Genomic DNA, 20,637 nt, shown 5'->3' on the forward strand with positions numbered 1-20,637 from the left:
CTGCTGAGCCCGTATACAGTACCATGGTAGACAACAAAGAGGCCACTTCGGGGATACAAAACGCGTGAGATAACCAGCCGCGCTACAGCCATCTGCTCAACTCCACCCACCTGGGGATGCTGGGATGGCAAGCGGAACAAACTCTGGCGCCACACAGAAATACGCCGATTCGGACACGTGATCACTGTCTAAGTAAAACTGGTGCTATTTCTTTTTAGAAGTCAGTGTCTGTTATACTTAAACAGGAAGTAATAATAACTTATTTCACTTTTCTACCTTTACACCTATCTTTTAATATATTCAGTACATCTTGCTGTGCGTTAAACTGAGTTGCTACCAATATATGGTCATTTTACATCCTTCACTAATGACGTCCCTATCATTAATAGTGCTGTTATAAAAGTATGTTGAGCCCACCAAACTTTTATGAGTAGTTCTAGTTCCAATAGCGAAGCACTGTTTGCTTTCTCCCCCCCCCCCCCACCTTTACTGTATATACTATCTCTACGAATTGAAACTCATGAGAGGACACAAGTAGAGGAGGGGAAAAAAAGTATGTGCCAGGTTTATTGCTGTTATATTTCATTCTGATAGATACCGAAGAGAAAACATCTATTACATTTTGCGAGAGACTTTGTCCTCTGCTATATTTGCTTAGGAGGGTCACGGTTTCACGGGTCTCAACGGACTTCGGCCGCCATTACCAGTTTTTATTTAATAGGCGTCATAAGTCACCTTTAAGGAAATAATACGCATATTCAGCTGGCATCCAAAACTTGGAAACTTCATGTTTAGTTTAGGGCTTGGTGACTGCTAACTAAACTGATATGCAGGATTTAGAAGACATTTCGAATTTCCATTCGAAACGTCTTCTAAATCCTGCATATTCAAAATAATAATAATATAAAAAATAAATATAATAAAATAATAATACCAGAAAGAAAAGGGGGAAAGGGATGTAAGCAGCTCCAAACATACCCTTGCTTAGATATTTGAAATTGCGTGGCTGCCATGAGAAAGCGTTATTCGAACCGATAAAGCATGACAACAAAAATAAACATATGATAATCAATCACCTTACTCAACGGCGGAGAAATAACATAAGGAAGCTTTGATAAAAATGAAGTTTAGACCTAAGAGTGTGAAAGGATCTGCACAAAGTAAGAGTAGCAAAAACATAATTTGACCTTACACTGTTGCTACAAGATGTCTTGGGAAATTTGACCATTAATTTAGTTGTAAGCAACTTTTTTTTTAAAGAATAATCACTAGACTTTAATTACGTTCATTTCATTTTTACTGTGAACTTCGTTTATATTCTTTATGTATTTACATTGAACTGTTATATTCACTAATCCTACACTAGATATGTTTCACTTAGCCAAATCCATGCCGAGTCAGCGGATCGCGTAATAACGATACAGGGAAAAATATCTAAATCACAAACTGTTTCTCTTCTTGGTCCCAGTGATATAGCTATAATATACATATCTCTTCTACATTCCCGTCTTTTCATCTCTGTAAGTAATCGGACAAAGAGAAACGGACAGACAAACAAAGAGAGAGAAAATGAAGCGGAAGAAGAGCCTTTGATTTACTTGAGAACAATGAACTAGCTCTGTGTACTTCACAAGGTTAACCACATATGACTATAGTGGTTATAAACAAGACATATTGCTAGCATATTGGCTATAATTCTCTCGAGACATTGACGGAAATTATGAAAAAAAAATTATGAAAAAATGAGTTGGAATCATAGACGTATATGCCTTTTTAATATAAAATACAAAAATAATGAACTGCAGCATTTTAAGTTCTATTTACATACAAACAAGGCAAAATTTCGCTCAGCTACTATTGCTAGAAAGAAAAAGAGAAAAAAAACTAAACTAAATATAAAACAAGATAATTGCGAATACTAGTTTGATCACATTTGGAAACGCTTATTACAAAAATGAAAAATAAATAAATAAAAATTTAAAAAAAATTGAGACTTCCTTCTGAAATATTGTATAGGTAATCTTTCTTTGTGAACTGATAAATTTCGTAATTATTACAGGAATAACTGAAAAATCTGGATAGTGCTTCCACATTTAACTGTCCCTAAAAACATCTTTGGACAACGGTTGCAGATCTGACTTTCCGTAACTACAAAAAATGCGTTTTCTGTTATTAAATGAACAGTACCCAGACACAACATGCACGCACCTGGTAAAGTTAGGACTACATCGAATCTATCTCGCAGATGGTTTAGAACCGGATAGTGTTCTTCAGTCGTATTGGGCTTCATTTCTTCACACCGTCCAGTTGTTATAGAATTTGAAGTGTAAATGTCATTTGTAATAATCCTGGAAATTTTGATGGCTAGTTTTATCATCGACTTCCATGAACATGTCACAAATCCAAGTTTAGCAAGGAACGGTTCTACAGAAGCACTGCAAAAGACAGACCAAGTGGCGTATTTTACCGAGGAAATTACACAACCAGTAAGTTAAATCATATTTCAACACAGCTGATTCCATAATGGAAACAATCATTAGCAGAAAACTGTGATGATTACTTAATGAGACAATGTACTTGGATACACAGCTGTTTGATGGTGAATTCCAGTACAGTTTTTAAAATGCACAATATTTGTTCCTAAAGATTAACAAAACAGAGAATAATGGAGAAGTTATTGCTGACTGCTAATGAAATTAAATATCTCTATTGGAATTCCTATTCAGAGCTGCGATACGTTCGTTCCTTACAGACAGTCTATCTTATTACGCGCAAAGCCAGATTGGACGGAGAAAAGCATAGATTGTGTGTGTGTGTGTGTGTGTGTGTGTGTGTGTGTGTGTGTGTGTGTGTGTGTGTGTGAGTGAGAGAGAGACGCATGAAATGGCGCAGTATCACGCCGACAAGGAATGTGTTGGAGTAATGAACCCAACTCAACTAAACCAGTGGCACAGTGAATTTTTTATCGATCTCATTAATCAAGCCGTGTCATCGACAATACCGTCTGCTACCCTAATATGTTTTTTTATCTGGCACGAATTCCTACAGCACTAATATAGTACACGTAGGTCAGTGGCCTAGAATTATGGAAAAGCTGAAGTAACCGGACAGTCTTGTTTAACTAGTTGAGCCGGACAATGTCTAAAAATGAAATTGCTGTCTAGTAACGATAAGCTGGCATCAGGGAAGACAAGGATAATTTTACAGAGAAAATATGAGGAATACACTACATACCGACGTGGAGGAAAAAGAAAAGAATAGAGTTGCTACTTAAAAAAGGAAGAAGAAAGCTAAGATCACTGAGATATTATTACCGGCATTATTCTTCCTACTGAGTAGCGAAACGGGCTTCAATTAATTAAATACGGTTCAACTTAAATCACGGGAATAGAATTTGTTACTTCTGAACAAAGCAAGAAACGTATTACTTTCATTCCGTCACATCATCTCAAAGTATTAGATCACCAATACAAAATAAACAAACCTGAATCTCACTCTTTCTTCTCTCCAAGCGTTCTCATTATCAAGTTTAAACATTTACGTGCACTAATAATATCTAAACTAAGATTAAAATGCTTCGCACATTAAACAATTCAGAATAAAGCTTCATAGTGGGAGGATAAAATGCTACTTTCGATACAGCAATCTACAGTGGAGATAAAGAGTAAGAGATGTTGACTCTGATTCAAGGAAACGATCATTAGCAGGGAAAAATAATAAAATTATTTCAAATTGTGGAAGCTATTTCTTACACGAGGAGTAAATCTGAAGAACAAAATAAATTTGTATTGGGAATGATCTTAAACAACTACAACGAATAGAATACATATACAGTATATATTTCAGCACTTTTAGAATTAATGCACAACAGCTATTACTTCAGTTCGCTTTTTCTAGAACTGTTTTCAGAAAATCTTCTCAAGACCATTAAAAAGCTTAAAAATTGAGAAAAGAATGCTGTAAAAGAATATTAAAAATTTTCTTTGAAGAAACTGAGGAAAGAGTACTGCAAAAGAAAATCACAAAGAAAAGAAAAAGAAAATCACAGATGGAAAAAAAAAAAGTTTTCACTTTTTTTTTCCATCTGTGATACATGAAAACTGAATGCAAAGATATTCTGGATATCCGGAGTATTTACTTTGCAAAACTATTAAATGAAATGGCAACTGGAGTTGATGATATTCGACCAGAAATGTTTAAACATGGAGGTAAAAAAAAAAGATTTTACGGTGGCTACGCTGCATAAAAGTCAAATTCATGATGACTGGAGTGGAGGTGTCATGCATCTCATCTATAAAAACAGAAATCAAATAGAGAATGTGGATGTACAGACGAATTTCTCTACTAAATGTTCCAGGTAAGATTTACATACACATGCTTAAGAAAAACTGTGGAACAGAAACTGAGAGAAAAGGAGCTAGATCCGGCTAAACAAAAGTGCAGGGATCAGGTTTTCACTTTTACGACAAAGTCGAAAATTTGTGGGAATGTCACACGGCTCGGTACTTAAATTTTGGGCATCTAGAAGAGTATGATAAGGTCCTAAGACAAAAGCTATTCAGAAATCTACAATTATATGGAGTAAATGGGACATTATGGAGCAATACATAATCTACATTTGAGTTATAAATCAGAAGTTAGAAATGAAGGATACAGGAGGATAGATTGATGCAAAATCAGGTGTAATATAAGAGTGCAGTCTATCTCTGCTCTTATTCATCATATATATATATATTCCGTCAGTGACGTGAGGAACCTTCATCTGGTCTCTTTCGACTAAAGGTGAGTTAGCCAGTCTCATAGTGAACTACGGGGTTATTTCACCAGGCTTTTCGTCCCCCAGAACACACATGGATTACATTCATGAATACGTCCCAGCCGTATGCCAGTCCCGGATAAAATTGGGGGGGGGGGGGGGGGGAGTTGGAGAAAGCAATGGTGAACTATCCTGTAAAAATCTCACCAGAAATACTTTGTGGGCAATGCCTACAAAGTCACCTACGGTCGGAAATGACTGAAAGGGAAAACCAGGAACTATGAAAACAGGCGGGAAGATGGAAAAACTTCAATAGCATTCTCAATCAAGAATCTACAAAACATAATTCAGCTATAAATGCACAATGTTTAGTGAAGATGAGAATTACATTTAGAAATAGACAACAGAATATGTAAAACTGATTGCTTATTTCATTGCCAAAACATTAATCCCAAGATAATGTTTGGGCCTATTGACTTATGAATTTGAGATATTTGTTTGAAATAACACAGTTGATCAAAGACCCGAGATATGAGAATTCAGAGAAAAATTAAAATAAAAAACATATGGTATCAATAACAGAATCATATTTTAACATGCTTCTGCTACTGATCCCATCTGTTTATGAAGATATTTAGAAGAAAGTTAACATTATTGGCATTCGCGAATGTTTAGCAAAAGAGATGATTCCAAGGTGGAGGGAAAACGACCAGAGGAAGACACCAAGGTCTAGGTGGACTGATGCAGATCAGAAATACTGTAGTAGAAAGAAATATATGATCTGACAATATCAGAGTTCTGTCAAGTTACAGACCAAAATAATTTGGAAGAAAATTGTTGAAAAGGCATTTTAATCGGGTAAATACTGTCATAATATTCTGTACACCCTTGACGATATATATCACGAAATCGATGCTGAAACACAACAGATCTTATTTTATCCAGTAACATCTTGCACTTTTCATTTTCTTTTCTTATTCATTTTCTTCTGAACATGTCACTTTTTACATGGGTTAACAAAAAAAACTAAAAAAAAATATCAAATTTTCAATAGCATAGTTTCTTGACTGCAGATATTAGTGCGATATTATTAAACATACAAAGATATTTACTTTTAGATATACATGTATAATACGAGTAAGTTGCAATATGCTTAGATATCAACAGAACAAGATAACAGCATATTCCTGCAATATATTGGGTTGTTGCAAATGAAATGACCGATTTTAAGGACGATTGAAAAAGAAGAGGATAAAAAGAAGAATACCTGTTTAATCAAAGTAATCTCCAGCAGCATCAATGCATTGTTGCCAACGTGTGGCAAGGTCATTGATACCACATTTGTAAAAATCAGTGTCTCTGGAAGTGATGAAATCCTCCACTGCCCGACAAATTGATGCGTCGTTGGCAAAGCATTTCTTGGACAAAAAATGGCCCAAGTGCCGGAAAAATGGTAATCTGTTGGGGAAATGTCAGGAGAGTATGGAGGATGAGGCACAATTTCATATCCCAAATTGTTGATTTGCTGTATGTTCGCACTGCCGTATGTGGTCGGGCGTTATCCTGCCTGAAGCAATAAGACTCCATGTTTATTAAGAAGTGCTGGTTGCTTAAGACACAATTTGTCATGCATTTTCCGCATATCTGTACAATATCGAACTGCATTAATCGTTTCACCTCGTGGAAGGAATGAGTAGTGAATAATACCAGCAGAAGACCACCATACAGTAAACAACATCTTGTGATGCAGAGGTGCCTTTAGAGCCTTCCTGGAGGGTCTTTCACTTCCCACGACTACGATGAACGTGTAGGATTGTCGTAGAATATCCACTTCTCATACACAGTCACAATTCGTTGCAGGAACCTTTCTTCTTTACTTCTTAAGCGAGAAGAGCACACTTCCAAATGCCGTGCTTTGTTTTCATCAGTGAGTTCGTGAGGCACCCACTTGTCGAGCTTCCTTACTTTTCCCATTATTGCCAAGTGACGTGAAACAGTTGGGAAGTGTACATTTAGTGTCTGGGCGATCGCTCGAACAGTTTGTCATGGATCTGATTCGATTAAATCCTTTAATTCATTCGAATCAATGGAGGAAGGACGATGGCCACGGGGTTCGTTTTGTAGCCTCAAATCTCCTGAGCGAAATTTTGCAGACCAACGGCGAGTGGATCTCTCATTAGTTGTTCCTCCACCGAATGCTTCATTGATGTTTTTTTACTGTAGCCGCTGCAGAATTTCCCAATTTTAACTCGTAAAAGTATAGCAACCTTATTTGACTGGGTTCCATGATTGACTTGATGTCGGTAGTATTCATTGCTTAATGCTCGTCGAACGAAACAAATACTACAATTGCATCACTCACGTGTGACGCTGTCACATGACATAAAAAATTTGCATATACCTCAGCGCTTGCTTTTTTCAGCAACCAGTAGAAACTTGACAGTCATTCAACGGCCATTTCATTTGCAACAACCCAATACATAAGTAAAAGTTTCGCATGATACACTCAGACAGTAAATATTCAGAAGCATTTGCTAAAAGTGTGCTTTGTAAGCCATAAAAAGATTGAAGAAGGAAGGAAATGTTAAGTACCCATCCCCATTTCATACTTTTATCTTTTCCTTGTAAAACACCGATATTACATTATCCAGGTAGGCACGCAGTCATGCAAATAAAAACTAATTCGCTCTCGAAATTGAATTCGTCTTGGCAATTACACTATAAGATCATCTGGAGTATTTTATTCAACACTCTACACCTGCTACTATGGGGGGGGGGGGGGGGGAAGTGAAAACAAAAACGGACACAAGTATATCAGAGAATTAGGGAAAAGCAATGGTGTCTTGGAGTACGCACTGTAACTGCATTTCTGAAAGTAAATAACTCCGTGTACATGTATCAAATAATTCAAAAGGAAAAAATACCCACCAAGCATAGGTACTTTCAAATAAATTACTAAAATACTAAACTTGACAATTGGATATGAAATGTATGTTGTTTTGATGATTACAATTTGAAACTAGTGAAATTCACTTTTTCAAAATGCGAAACTCATTAAAAAAATGGACAGTGATATTAAATCACTAGTATTCTCAAAATAAGGAAATCCTTATGTAATTAATTCATGTAAGAGTTAAAAAGAAGTGTAGAGGTAATGAACTTATTCCAACTTGAATTTAAAATGTATTTCTTGGTCACCCTCCCCATTCTCGCGAATTTTCTTAGCAGGGCATCTTACTCCTATTTTAAGCTTGAAATTTCGATGAAAAATAGCATTCAATTAATGACAAGAAAACTCCTAAGCCTCAGAAATGCAATAAAGGAGCTGACATAATCGGCTTAGCGTAATCTTCCCCCCCCCCCCATTTATTCGAAGTGGTAATTACTACGATCTTGACCTCCACAAATGCAACACGTTGTCTCATTATAAGCAGACCGGTTTCACTAGATAACTATCGATTCCGATTAAATTGTCAAACAATCCGTAGCTTTTAGATTTGGTGAACTGTCCAGTTGAAATTACTATCAGCTAAGTGTATTGATGAAAATAATATATAAAATAAAATATATAAAAAAACTAAGAATGACTTTTGTGATTACTCAACCAGAAGCTCCCATTTCTGCCTACTCGTTTCATCGTTCTGCTTGGTTAACCAGGGAAAAATTACAAACCACTCGCATATATTCGGCTTCTCTTAACAGAGCTGATCCGACGGCCAGTTCCTTCCCACAACCTGCGGGTGAGGGTCTACACGAGGTCTTCCGGTCGTAGCTTTGTTCATTTGTTACGGAGAGGTGATGTTAACTAGCCTGCGGGACTGGGACCAAGCTGTCGGGTTCTCCAGACACACGAGCACAAGTAATTTAGAGGTGATCTGGTCACTGTCCGGGTCAGCCGCCAAGTACATAATAACGGGTTGAGGAAGGAGTTGTGAGTCAGTATTCTCCCCTCCCGGCACTGTTACCGAGATCTACAGTGACCCGCGTTTCCTGAAGAGGTATCAATTAGTTATTGAAAGAATAAACAAAGAAATTGCAGGAAGTGTCCTTCATATTATGGATATAATACGATATCTGAGTAGTCAAGTAGTCAGCCTGCAGGTGGATTCAGCTTCACCAGCAGAAGGCATTCCTGTCAGAGGATGAAATCGGAACTCATACAAACACAAATTCAGGACAGTGACCGTGAACAGATGTCACGGTATATTAAAAGTGGGCAGTCAACATTAGCGAAATGACTCTTGAATGACCTTTCGATGTTCTACTCGGCAAATTTGGTCGCGGCGCTTCCGCTCAACCTCTTATAATGTCCTCCTATGGATTACATACTTGTTTTCTTATCTTAACTACGAAAAACAAAATATCAGAGAACACATATACTATACCCCTCTACTACCGTGATAATCTAAATGTCGGCACCAAAGAAGAAACTTATTAGCATGTGACTTGTTTGGGGGATTGGAATCAGCACAGCATTTGAAAGAGGATTGTTTCCAAAGGGGGAACGATCTTCCATATGTTTCGGAGAGGAAAAAGAAGTTATATTTGCATTGTATGCACATTTTGAGAATGAGTGAGAGAAAGAATGAGGGTTTGTTACTATAAGTCCTATGACAGAGATTATGATTACGGCTAAATTATAAGCCAGTTCAAATGAGAAATAAAGTGAAAATACAGATTTAAAAAAAAAAAAAAGCTCGCGGAAGAAAAAGAATTCTAGAATTGAGGAAAAAAAACTCTTTCCCAACAAAGTTCACAAATTTTAAGGATATGATACACCTATGCGAACTGTAAATGAAGTTAGCAATTAACAGAATAATGCATTCAAAAGGGAAATTACAGCCTTCAGATCAACTGTTAAAAGCAGAGAGTATTAAAATAAAAATCCGACGAAGGGAAAGGAAATAACAATTATACGGATACCCGATTTAGTATGATTATCTAATCGTAATAATTTTTTCCCTTTATTTTCCAATCCATCGAAAACTTTTTTCGTAGTAGTCGAAATTAGGGCTCTTTAACTTTCTTTTTTTTTTTTTTTGAAAATTTATTTCTCATCTATTTCTTTCATTTCAGTTCAGCAAAATTTCGTCACGGTGGTAGACGAAGTCAAAATGTTTCGATACAGTGTACAATATGCGATGCAAGAGTGACATGTAATACTGATTGTGATTTTAGTGAATAGAAAGGGCTTTAATATTTTTATATAATTCTCTGCTTCATTTCTGATATGTGATTATAATACAGAGTGATGTAAACTGAGCCAGGTTTACGTTCTAGATTGCGAACAAATGAATGAAAAATGATTAGAGGTTTCAGGAGACTTACCTTGAATAGCTCTGCATAAAATTTTCAGCAATTCAAAAATGTTTCGAAAAAAAATCCGTGTCCTCATTTCTGGTCTATAGCATAATTTTGGGCTCGGATATACATGAATCACTCTGTATATCAGAGAAGCTTATATTATATACCAGACCAAAATGTCTGTCTAAAACTCTCTGCTTCATTTTTGCTAATATTAATTTCGTAAATTTCGAATACATTTCTTCGAGTTAAAGTCTTAAACTCAATTTCCAGTGAGTTTTGTGTATCCCACCACATCCTTCCTATATATTACAATTCCTCCATCTATCACATAGCTCAGAAAAACCTGCTCTTAAAAATAAATATATAATAATAAAAAAATCCAGATGCAGTCTAACAACTGCAAGGTACAGACGCGGTCTGATGGCTGAAGCGAGTTTCAGTTCAGCGTATTTAGAGTATCACTAAATAATGTTATGTCAATATTAGCAGTTAAGAATATGGGTCACATGTAAACCAAGATCAATGCTCAAGTATAGCAACTAAGATAAGAAAATAAAATAAACAATTAGGAAAACATTACATGAGTGCTCTAAAACTATGAAGAGATTTAATGAAGTATTTCTTTCATGAGAAAGGCATGCATATAGAATGTGTTGCATTTGTGTATTGATGCATTTTTTATTTTTTTATTTTTTTTTTTTACAGATTTAAAGGTAGTGAGAATTCAGGGTGAATCGTTAACTTGCTGATTTAAGTTAAAAGTATTCTAGCTTTTCCATTTTTTTAACTTTCCTTTGCTATTTAAAGAGATGATACTGACATAAATAAGAGCTGCTTAGTTAAATTGAAACTCGCGTATATTTATTTCAACAGAATAAACAGGACAGTGTCTACAGGTTTCTTCCACAGCATCACACACTGCTTTGAGAGAAGTCAACGTACACGCCATGTGTGTGTGTGTGTGTATATATATATATATATATATATATATATATATATATATATATATATTGCCATGTAACGAGTTACGTGTTGGTAGACGTTATAAATTGGAGGAATGCAATGCTCCCAAGTCAGTTCAGCTGTGTATGGATGAAAGAACTGCGAGAAGAGAATTGATGGAGTATGAAATGGACGTTGTGATAGAACACCATGTCAGGCCTATCTGTTTGACAAATTGGGCCATCCCAATCCAACAATCAATGACACCATACTGATGGAAGCGCAAGGAATCAACTGCAATCACAGTGGACGACCCACGACACTCACCGAACGTGACTATAGGGTGCTATGAAGGACAATATGTAAAAACCGCCATTCGCTGGTCGTTACGTTGAATGCGGTGTTTCGGGCATCGACTGGAACACGAATCTGAACAAAAAACATTTAAAACTGGGACTCACAACATGGGTTTGCATGGTAGGTCCGCAATATGCAAGCCCCACATTATCCGAACCAGCATGCAGCGTCGTCTTCAGTAGTGCAAGAGTGTCTATATTGGGACGTGGAAGCTTGGAAAGATGTGTTGTGGAGCGACGAATCACATTACACCCTCTACGGAGCAGATGAACGAGTGTAAGTGTGACGGGTAATCTCTTACCGGAGTGCGTTACCCGAACTATGAAATTCAGAGGTGGTGGTGTAATGGAATGGTCCTGTTTTCCTCGTTTGGCATGGGACCTCTGATTGTGATGCCATGAGCAGTGAACTCCGGACAACGCAACGTATCTGAACATTCTGGACAATGCAATGCTTCCTATTTTGTAGCATTTCTAGGGAAGTGACAATTCTCTATTTCAGCAGGACAATGCACCGTGTCATAGGCTGCTGTAACTGTGTGGTTTGTCGCCATGAACGTCACCGCATTTGACTGGCCTTCACAGAGCCTCAGGTGAGGTCAAGGGACGTCAGCCACACAAAAGTTCAGGGCCTCATTACATACCTACAGAAAGAATGGTCCAAAATTCCCACTGATCACTGTCATATGCTTGTGGAAAGTATGCGCCGTAGAATGGCTGCAGCGAAAGGAGGTCCTACATATTATTAAGCTGGGCGCCATGGTTGTTTGTTCTTCACGCTAAGGTGTCCGTTGACTTCTTTCCAAGCAGTGTAGATCATAAAACACGTTGCATTACTGAGAAAACATAAGTCAAAATCTCACACAGAAAACTATGCAGAACAGGCAATTAAGACTTAAATACATGTACAAAGCAATCGATACTCAATTAATGTAGCAATATAGACGATATGGACTACACCAGACAAGTAAATCTAACTTCAGAACAATCCGTTGGCATAACCCAAGTATAATAGAAGCGAATTTCAACTGCTTTAAAAGAAGATTTTCAACTGGTATTCTGTTGATAACATATTTTAAAGCCTTACTTTTCTATGTAATGCATTTAGTTCGTTTAAATCACTTTAAACCCGAATATAATATCATTATATGACTAATGTGACTATAAATCAACTGTAATGAAACAACTACACGTAATACTACACTAGTCCAAGTTCATTCGCAGCATTACCCCCTTTTTGCAGGAGATTCGTTAGTTAAACCGGGGAAAAAAAAAAAAAAAAAAAAAAATCACTACCAGTAGGCAACATACGAGGGTGGTCTGAAAAGTTCTCGGCCTAACAATGAAAAAACGAATTTATAATTTCAAAATTATTTTAATTTTATTTTTACTTTAATCATGTAATATATGGTAAAGGTATTATTTATGATTTTTAAATTTCGATCACATTTGATAAATTTTTTGATAAAATAAAAATCATTATTTTATAATTTAATATGTACAAATGGAGAATATTATTGATCAATCAATATTTTATAGCCAAATATGGAAGCTAATTTAAAAGTTTTCAAATTTACTACAGAGCTCACGCGAATATAACTTTCGGCATCGATTAGCCTTGGTTTGCACTACTTAAATGACACAAACCCCTACCCAGCCGCCCGTTTAATTCATCCCTCTCAGTAGGCGTATAAACGATTACTGAAGTATAGAGAGCCGAAAGGCTTCAGTTCAACTTTCTAACATAGGACTGCTATGGTAGTGATAGGATTTTGCTCTATCTTGGTCACTGCCTGGTCTCTGATGAGAACCAACATTTCCAAACAGCTGTCAAGCCAGTCGACAAACTTAATTTGAGCACTAATAAAAGGACAACATAGGCTCGTGGGCAGAACTTGTGTCTTTTAAGTAGTGAAAACCAAGGCAACTCAGATGCCGAATTTTATATTCTCATAAAATGAATGGACAGATGGATTCCTTCTTCTCAGTTCCCTGGGTTTCAAGTGCTTTTAGTGTTGCAGATGTTTTATCTACTTATGCCAAATTGAAGTATTTTGGAATTTATATACTCCTGTGATTATGTGGACATATTTCTGTAATTATAATGTTAAGATTTTCACTTTTTGCTTCAAAAATGAAAAGTAAAGCAATCTAAAGTTTATAAATACTTTTAAGAAATGTAAAAATTAGATGGAACAAGAGCGGACTGATAAGCATTTAGAACGTATGCATAAACCACAAAAAAAAAAAAAAAAGAGCTGAGGAAAAAATGTAGAACCTTCAAGTAAATCAAAATGAAGTAAGGCTGATCAGTCAATTTTAAAATTTTGTAAAATAAAATAAGAAAATCAAATGAAATTGCCGTGACAATAGGATTTCAGGTCGAACAATTGCAACAATTCTTTTATACGCGAATGGACTTCAAAGCAGAATTATAAACTAGGGGGAGGAGGGAATAACAGTCAGATATCTTAAATTAAATTTTATACTTCTATAAAAAAAAAAAAAATATTAAAAATTGAAGAATTAGCAGAATCGGATCGCCCTTTCAGTCTTAGTTTGAATGAGTGGGAAGTTCTTCTTCTTCTTCTTCTTCTTCAACCTTCTGGTTCTGTCCACTGCTGGACGAAGGTCTCCCCCATGATTTTCCAGATCACTCGGTTTTCTGCTTCTCCTATCCATCTCACTTCTGCAATTTGTTCCAGTTCATCTCTCCACCTTCTTCTCGGATTTCCTCTTTGTCTTGCTCCATCCATTGGTCTCAACTCTATTGTTTTTCTAGTCCATCTCCCATCACTGCATCTGGCAATATGGCCAGCCCATCTCCACTTAGCCTGTTTAATGTATTTTACAATATCCATGACACCGGTTTGAGATCTTATCCAGATATCTGTCTTCCTATCTCTTAATGTTATTTTTAGCATACTTCTTTCCATACGATGTTGTGTTGTTCTCAGCTTTTTGTTTAGGGCTTCTGTTAAAGTTCCATGTTTCTCCTCCATATGTTAGAACAGGAAGTATGCACTGGTCGAAAGCTTTCCTTTTTAGACTCATAGGAATGTCACTTCTGAATATGTCTCTCATTTTCCCATAAGCCATCCATTCAAGGTGAATTCTTCGTTCAATCTCTTTTCTTTGGCACTCCTCAAAGGATAACAATTGGCCCAAATATACATATAAAGTAACTTGTTCTATTTCATGGTTTTCAACTTTGATAGCTCTATGGTTTATGTATTTATTCATCATTATTTTTGTTTTTTCTCTATTTATTTTTAATCCAATTTCTCTGGAGGCTTCGTTTAGCTAATTTAGCCTTTCTTCCAGATCTTCAAGATTATCTGCTATCAGGACAATATCATCTGCAAATTTCAGATGATGCAGCCTTTCTCCATTTAGGTTTATTCCTTTTGTTTCCCAATCAAGGCTTCTAAAGACTTCTTCTAATGCAGCTGTAAATAATTTGAGAGATATGGTGTCGCCTTGCCGGATGCCTTTTTGTATTGGGAACTTTTCACTGTTTTTATATAATTTAATTACAGAAGTTGCATTATTGTAAATATGTTTTAGTGTTTCAATATATGGTTTCTCAGTTCCCTGGGTTTCAAGTGCTTTTAGTGTTGCAGATGTTTTAACTGAATCAAATGCTTTTTCATAGTCCAGACATAAGGGTTTATTGTATTCAATTGATTTTTCAATGAGCTGTCTTAATGTGTGAATATGGCCCAAAGTATTGTAATTCTTCCTAAATCCAGCTTGTTCACAGGATTGCATTCCCTCTAGTTTAGATTTTATTCTATTATTCATAATTTTTGTGAAAACTTTATATATGGTGGGGAGTAGGCTTATAGGTCTGTAGTTTTTAATTTCTTCCTTATTGCCCCTTTTAAAAATAAATATTAGAAGTGAATTGTTCCAATTTTTCGGAATTTTTCTCTGTTTTAGGCATTTATTAAAGAGTTTACTCAACTGTTTGATGACAGGGCTTCCTCCCAGTTTTAAGAAGTCTACCATAATTCCATCTTCTCCTGAGGCCTTTCCATTCTTCATTTCCCACAGTGCCATTTCCACTTCACCTTGTAAGATCTCAGGGGCATCATGTTCTTCCTCACTTGAGTAATCCATAGATGATTCTTAGATGTCCTGGTCTTTGTCTTCATAGAGTTCAGTATAAAATTCCTGAATTCTTTTGATTATCAATTATTTTTTATCAATTCACCATTTTTTCCTCTTACAGCAGCTATTTCCTTTGTTCCAACTGATAATGTTCATCTTAGGACCTTCATATTACTATTGTTTTCTATTGTTTCTTTAATTTTCCTAGTATTATACGATCTAAGTTCATGTTTCATCCTTTTACGTATAGTTTTACAAATTTCCGTATATTCTATTTTATTGGTGTCATTCAAATCTCTTTTTTTCTTCATCAGATCTAAGGTTTCCTGACTTAGATTTTCCTCTCCTTGGTGCCTTTTTACACCACCTATTTCTAGTACACAATTCAAGATAGATTTTGTTAATATTTCATTAGCATTATCGATGGTAGTAGCTGTGTTTAACTTGTTTAGTTCATTTTTGAGTGATTCTCTATAACAGCTTTTATTGTGGTAGAGGTTTTGTAGATTCACTAAATTGGACTTTTTTCTTATGAGCTTATTCCTCATAAGAAAATTTTTCCATTTTTTGTTGATCCATACTTTTGCCCTTACTAGTCTGTGGTCACTTCCTGTGTTAAATCTATTAAGCACTTTGGTATTATTTATTATGTATCTTCTGTTGGAGAGGATGAAGTCTATTTCATTGTAAGTTTGTCCATTTGGGTTCTCCAAGTCCATTTTCTGTTGATTTTCTTCTTGAAAAAGCTGTTCATAATAAAGAGGTTACTTTCTTCTACAAATTCAATAAGTCTTTCTCCTCTTTCATTCCTCTGTCTAAATCCAAATTTACCGATGGAGTTCAGATGGTCATCTCTGCTTCCAATTTTGGCATTAAAATCACCCATTATAATTATGTAGAATTCTTTAGAATTATTGAATGTGGATTCTAATGTTTCATAGAAATCTTCTATCTCTTCATCTGGATGGTCCATAGCTGGGGCATATACTTGTATAATTTTCAGTTGGTATCTTTTATTTATGAAGAGACTTAGTTCAGCTATTCTTGATGTTATTTTATTTACAAACAGGACATTGTCCTTGATTGTTTTATTTATTAGGAATCCTACACCAGCAGTTGAGTTTCTGTCACATTCACAATGGAAGAGTATGTCCATCTTTTAATTGCATGAGAGTTTCTTCTTTCCTTCTTATCTCTGAAAGGCCCACAACGTCCCATTTTATATGTTCCAATTCCTTCATCAGTTCTTCCAATTTATCATCATCTCGTAGAGATCTGCAGTTATATGTTCCTACTAATATCCTTCTATCATTGTGCACTGTAGGTGGACTCATTGTAGCTAGTGGAGACTGTAGCATATTTTTCGACCTAGACCCTCTGCGTAAGTCCAGGACGCGTCCCTTTTTATGCTGGGCAACGGACGAGCCAGTAAGTAATTTTCCTATTTTATTCATTCATCCATGGGGAGATATGTGGCCTTATAGCACCACGTTGGCCAGACAGGTTGGTGCCTCACAATAGTGCATAAGATGAAATGACACAGCAAAATAGAAAAGATTCACCCCTAGCCCTCGAATACTCTAATAGCATTGGGGTAAGGAGCAAGAAGAGAAGAAAGAAGCAAGGAAGGAAGAAGCGGGACCAGTCTACATATAACAGATGTATATTACATGAAGTAAGGCATGGTCCAGCATCACGTACCTCGGGTTTGCCATGCCCGTACTCATTAAAGTGAGTCCTTGAGGAAGTGGGCAGGTATTGGGGATAAAATATATTTTAGAATTGTTGTTCATTCAGAGATGATGCCAAAATTTAAAATTTAGGATTATTTCCAGGAAAAAATATTAGGGACATAAAAATTTGGAACAATTTTCAAAAACATATTGTGGCTATAACAACAGATGGATGCAGAAATTTGGACGTGAAAGCTTAGATGAAAATTTATTTTGCCTTAGTCATGCATCTGTTGATATTTTACAGAAATGAGTCAACAATTGCATTATTTCAAAAATAATATTAAAAAATTAAATATATATATTTTTTTTTTTATATATTATTAAATATATATATATATATATATATATATATATATATATATATTATTAAAAAAAAAAAATATATATATATATATTCTGAATATATTTCCAAAAGGTATAGTCTCGGGACTTTGGGGGAAAAAAAAGTCTCCCGAGAACAGAAAAATAGCTGAGATTCAGAAACCCTAATTTCAACATCTCGCGGAAATAACACTGATATGCAAACAAGTTATAACCATCGTATATTCAATAAGGCATAACAAAACTCTCTTTACAACGAGATGCACATGTGATATAAATGAGAGCACCACTGCTATTGCAAATGACATCCCACCATGGAATGATTAGGGATTGCATCGTCCAAAATACTTATAATTAATTATAGGTAATTAATTTTAAATGTGGACAAAACGAATAGAAAAGAACAGAATTTAGGCAAATGTTCATAATCGCAGATGTTCATAATCACAGTTCATAAAGATATATATCATTAAATATCAGATATAATCCATACTCGACATTACAATGATTTCGAATACTCTATTGCAAATATTCTATACTGCAGATTAAAGTACTAAAGATCGTACAAAGTGCATAGAAAAGTGATGAATGCACCACACGCAGATTGAAAGACATGAAAAGAAAACCAAAATTTCATGAGTGAAATCATCTAACAGCAGAAGATCGCAGTTAAGACTTATAGTCATCATTTTCTGAATACCGCACAGTATCTGAGAATGGTCTTATCATTTCCTGAATAAAATAGAGGCTGCACACAATAACCCTGACTAGCTCTGGTAGAGCTAAGATCAGATCTCCGTGCACACGTGCCGATTCCCCACGAATACTCTTATCAGACTTCTAGATCGCATGTCCAACAAATGGAGTGCAAGTCAAGCGCTTACCAACTATTATGGACAGTCAGTCGGCCGAACGTGCCAGATCCCTTGGTACCGGCATGCAGCTCTGCGACACAAAGTAGCCTTGGAGGGTAAGAGACAGCCATCACAGTATGAGAGACATCAAGTAATGGCGATCTTTCTCATCAAGCGTTCGTTCGGAGATGCGCACTTTCTCTAGTGGGTGGGTGGGGGGAATCGCCAGTAACTCATATAGTCACAAATATCGGTAGTAATAACTAATAACCAATCATCAGGTAGTTCATTGCTACGTTAAACATTTCCTAACTTTGCTACCGTTTTTTTTCCTCTTCAAAACAACTGCCTAAAAAAAGATATAACTGGGAGGATGAAGTTGTTGAGAAGCGCAAACACAGCAGCAGCCGCAATCATGTTCCTTGTTATTTGTAACTATTTTAAGCCGAAAAGTAGCCAACACAACGTAATTTATTTTCAAACAAGAGTGATTGCAAAACTAACGATAATTTTAATATTTTTCACGGTCATTTATCTAATCAATAATACAAAGAGAAATTGCATCAGCGTAACTTGCTTGACCAATTACGGAGTCTCCATTTTCCAGTAAGCAAGAGTTGTAATACGACTGTGTGGAATTAATGTTTAAGTGACAGACGAATTTCTCGCTCGGTATGCCACTATCATTGCTACCGTGTCTTATTAAAGGTCTGAAGTGACTTTAAAAATTTTTTTTTTTTTTTTTTTTTTTTTTTTTTTAAATTCTCTAGAGCAAGAAGTGTAGATGTCTTACCAGTAGGTCGGGTTGGAATCTTACTGATGTTATGGATGTCTTTAGATGGTGGATTTCATTGCCCAGTGGTCATTATCTTTTTATTGAAGGCGTACATTGATAAGAGGATACGTGCATTGTCTCTAGAGCAGAGTCAATTCTTATCTAGCCCACCACATACAGTAGGTTTACAAACTTTTCTAGATGGGAATCGTATAAATATAAGTAGAGTAAACATTGTGGAAACTCTTATCTTACACCTGAAGACGCTGTATGTAGATAGATAACAATCTCGTTGTAAATTCATTCTTATAATGTACACTTTAACTAGTATTTTAGTGCAGTTGTTAGTGCTGTACCAAGACGGCGATCTCTCTTCTCAAATTTCACAGTTTTCTTATCTCAAAGTTTTTACAATAAGGAAGTTAAAATAGAAATTTTTGTATTAAAAATGCGATAAAGGCACATTTTCTATTAAACAATGCTCAAGTGACGTATTCAATTCATGGCCCCTGCTCCGAAAAATGTTCTTCGTCCTTAAGAGGAGTCATTCCACTTACAATCGATGCTTTAGCCCCCTCTCCGAAAACAAGTTTCAACGTTCACGATTTCCGCGGAATGTTTTCCTCATTTGACGAAAACTCACTGCACACGCGCTATTCTTTGAAGTCAACACGGCTCCGTGGCACAGTCTGGAAGCTGACACGTTATCTGTTCTTCGGGTGGAAAGACCTGCATCGAATCCTATCATATGAATAACTTTGTAAGAGTATTTAAAGTGAAAGCTACGTACGGCCGCTTCAAGGTGGTTTTATCATCTTTTTCTTCTGCTTTTGAAAACAAACAAAAAAATTGGGCTGGAGAATACAAGCAATTAATCGACATGATAAAACAGCTTTAGTTGCTTTGGCCGTAATTCAAACTAATGGCAATACCAATTTGAAGTGTGTCGTTTTTGGATGAGAAGGAAATCACAAAGGGTACACACAGTGAAATAGTGCAAGGTATTATTTCTCAATAATGCATACAACTTTGAAACAGAAACTGAAAGTTTATGTAACTTACCTTACCCTTAATGGAGAAGTTGTCCACTTTACAACAGAAACGAGTGGTGGTGCGTCCAAACAAAATTGTTTTGATCATACCTATTTCTTTCTGCCTATACATCCAAAATGTTTTTCAATTCAATTTGTTTCAATGTTTTAGTGGTTAATATGTTTTCATTAAAATAATATCCCCGAACTGTAATTTTCAGGAAATGAATAAGTAGAATGGTTGTCCTAAAGAACATCTGCAGAAAAAATGAAAGTAGATAGAATAAATAAATTTGTAAGGTGTACAGCCAGACATAAAATAAATGCAGGTTGCTACCGCATGTGTTCAACAGATTTAGGAGAAGGTTGCTAAACTGTAGACACTAAGCTGATAATAAATGATCATAAAAATATCTATAGACCACAAGAAGAGTTCCTTATTAACT

The 20,637-nt window shown here is 35.8% G+C and overlaps 1 protein-coding gene across 1 annotated transcript in view; it reads right to left on the reverse strand.

The window, feature by feature from the left end:
- Positions 1-20,637, reverse strand: part of LOC150105440 (uncharacterized) — a 763,287-nt gene that overhangs the window by 402,089 nt on the left and 340,561 nt on the right. The window lies entirely within an intron of this gene.

Source organism: Typopeltis vanoorti, chromosome 6 (genome assembly GCF_054136105.1).
Source record: "Typopeltis vanoorti isolate ZY-2024b chromosome 6, IOZ_Tvanoo_1.0, whole genome shotgun sequence".
Classification (NCBI taxonomy): Eukaryota; Metazoa; Arthropoda; class Arachnida; order Uropygi; family Thelyphonidae; genus Typopeltis; species Typopeltis vanoorti.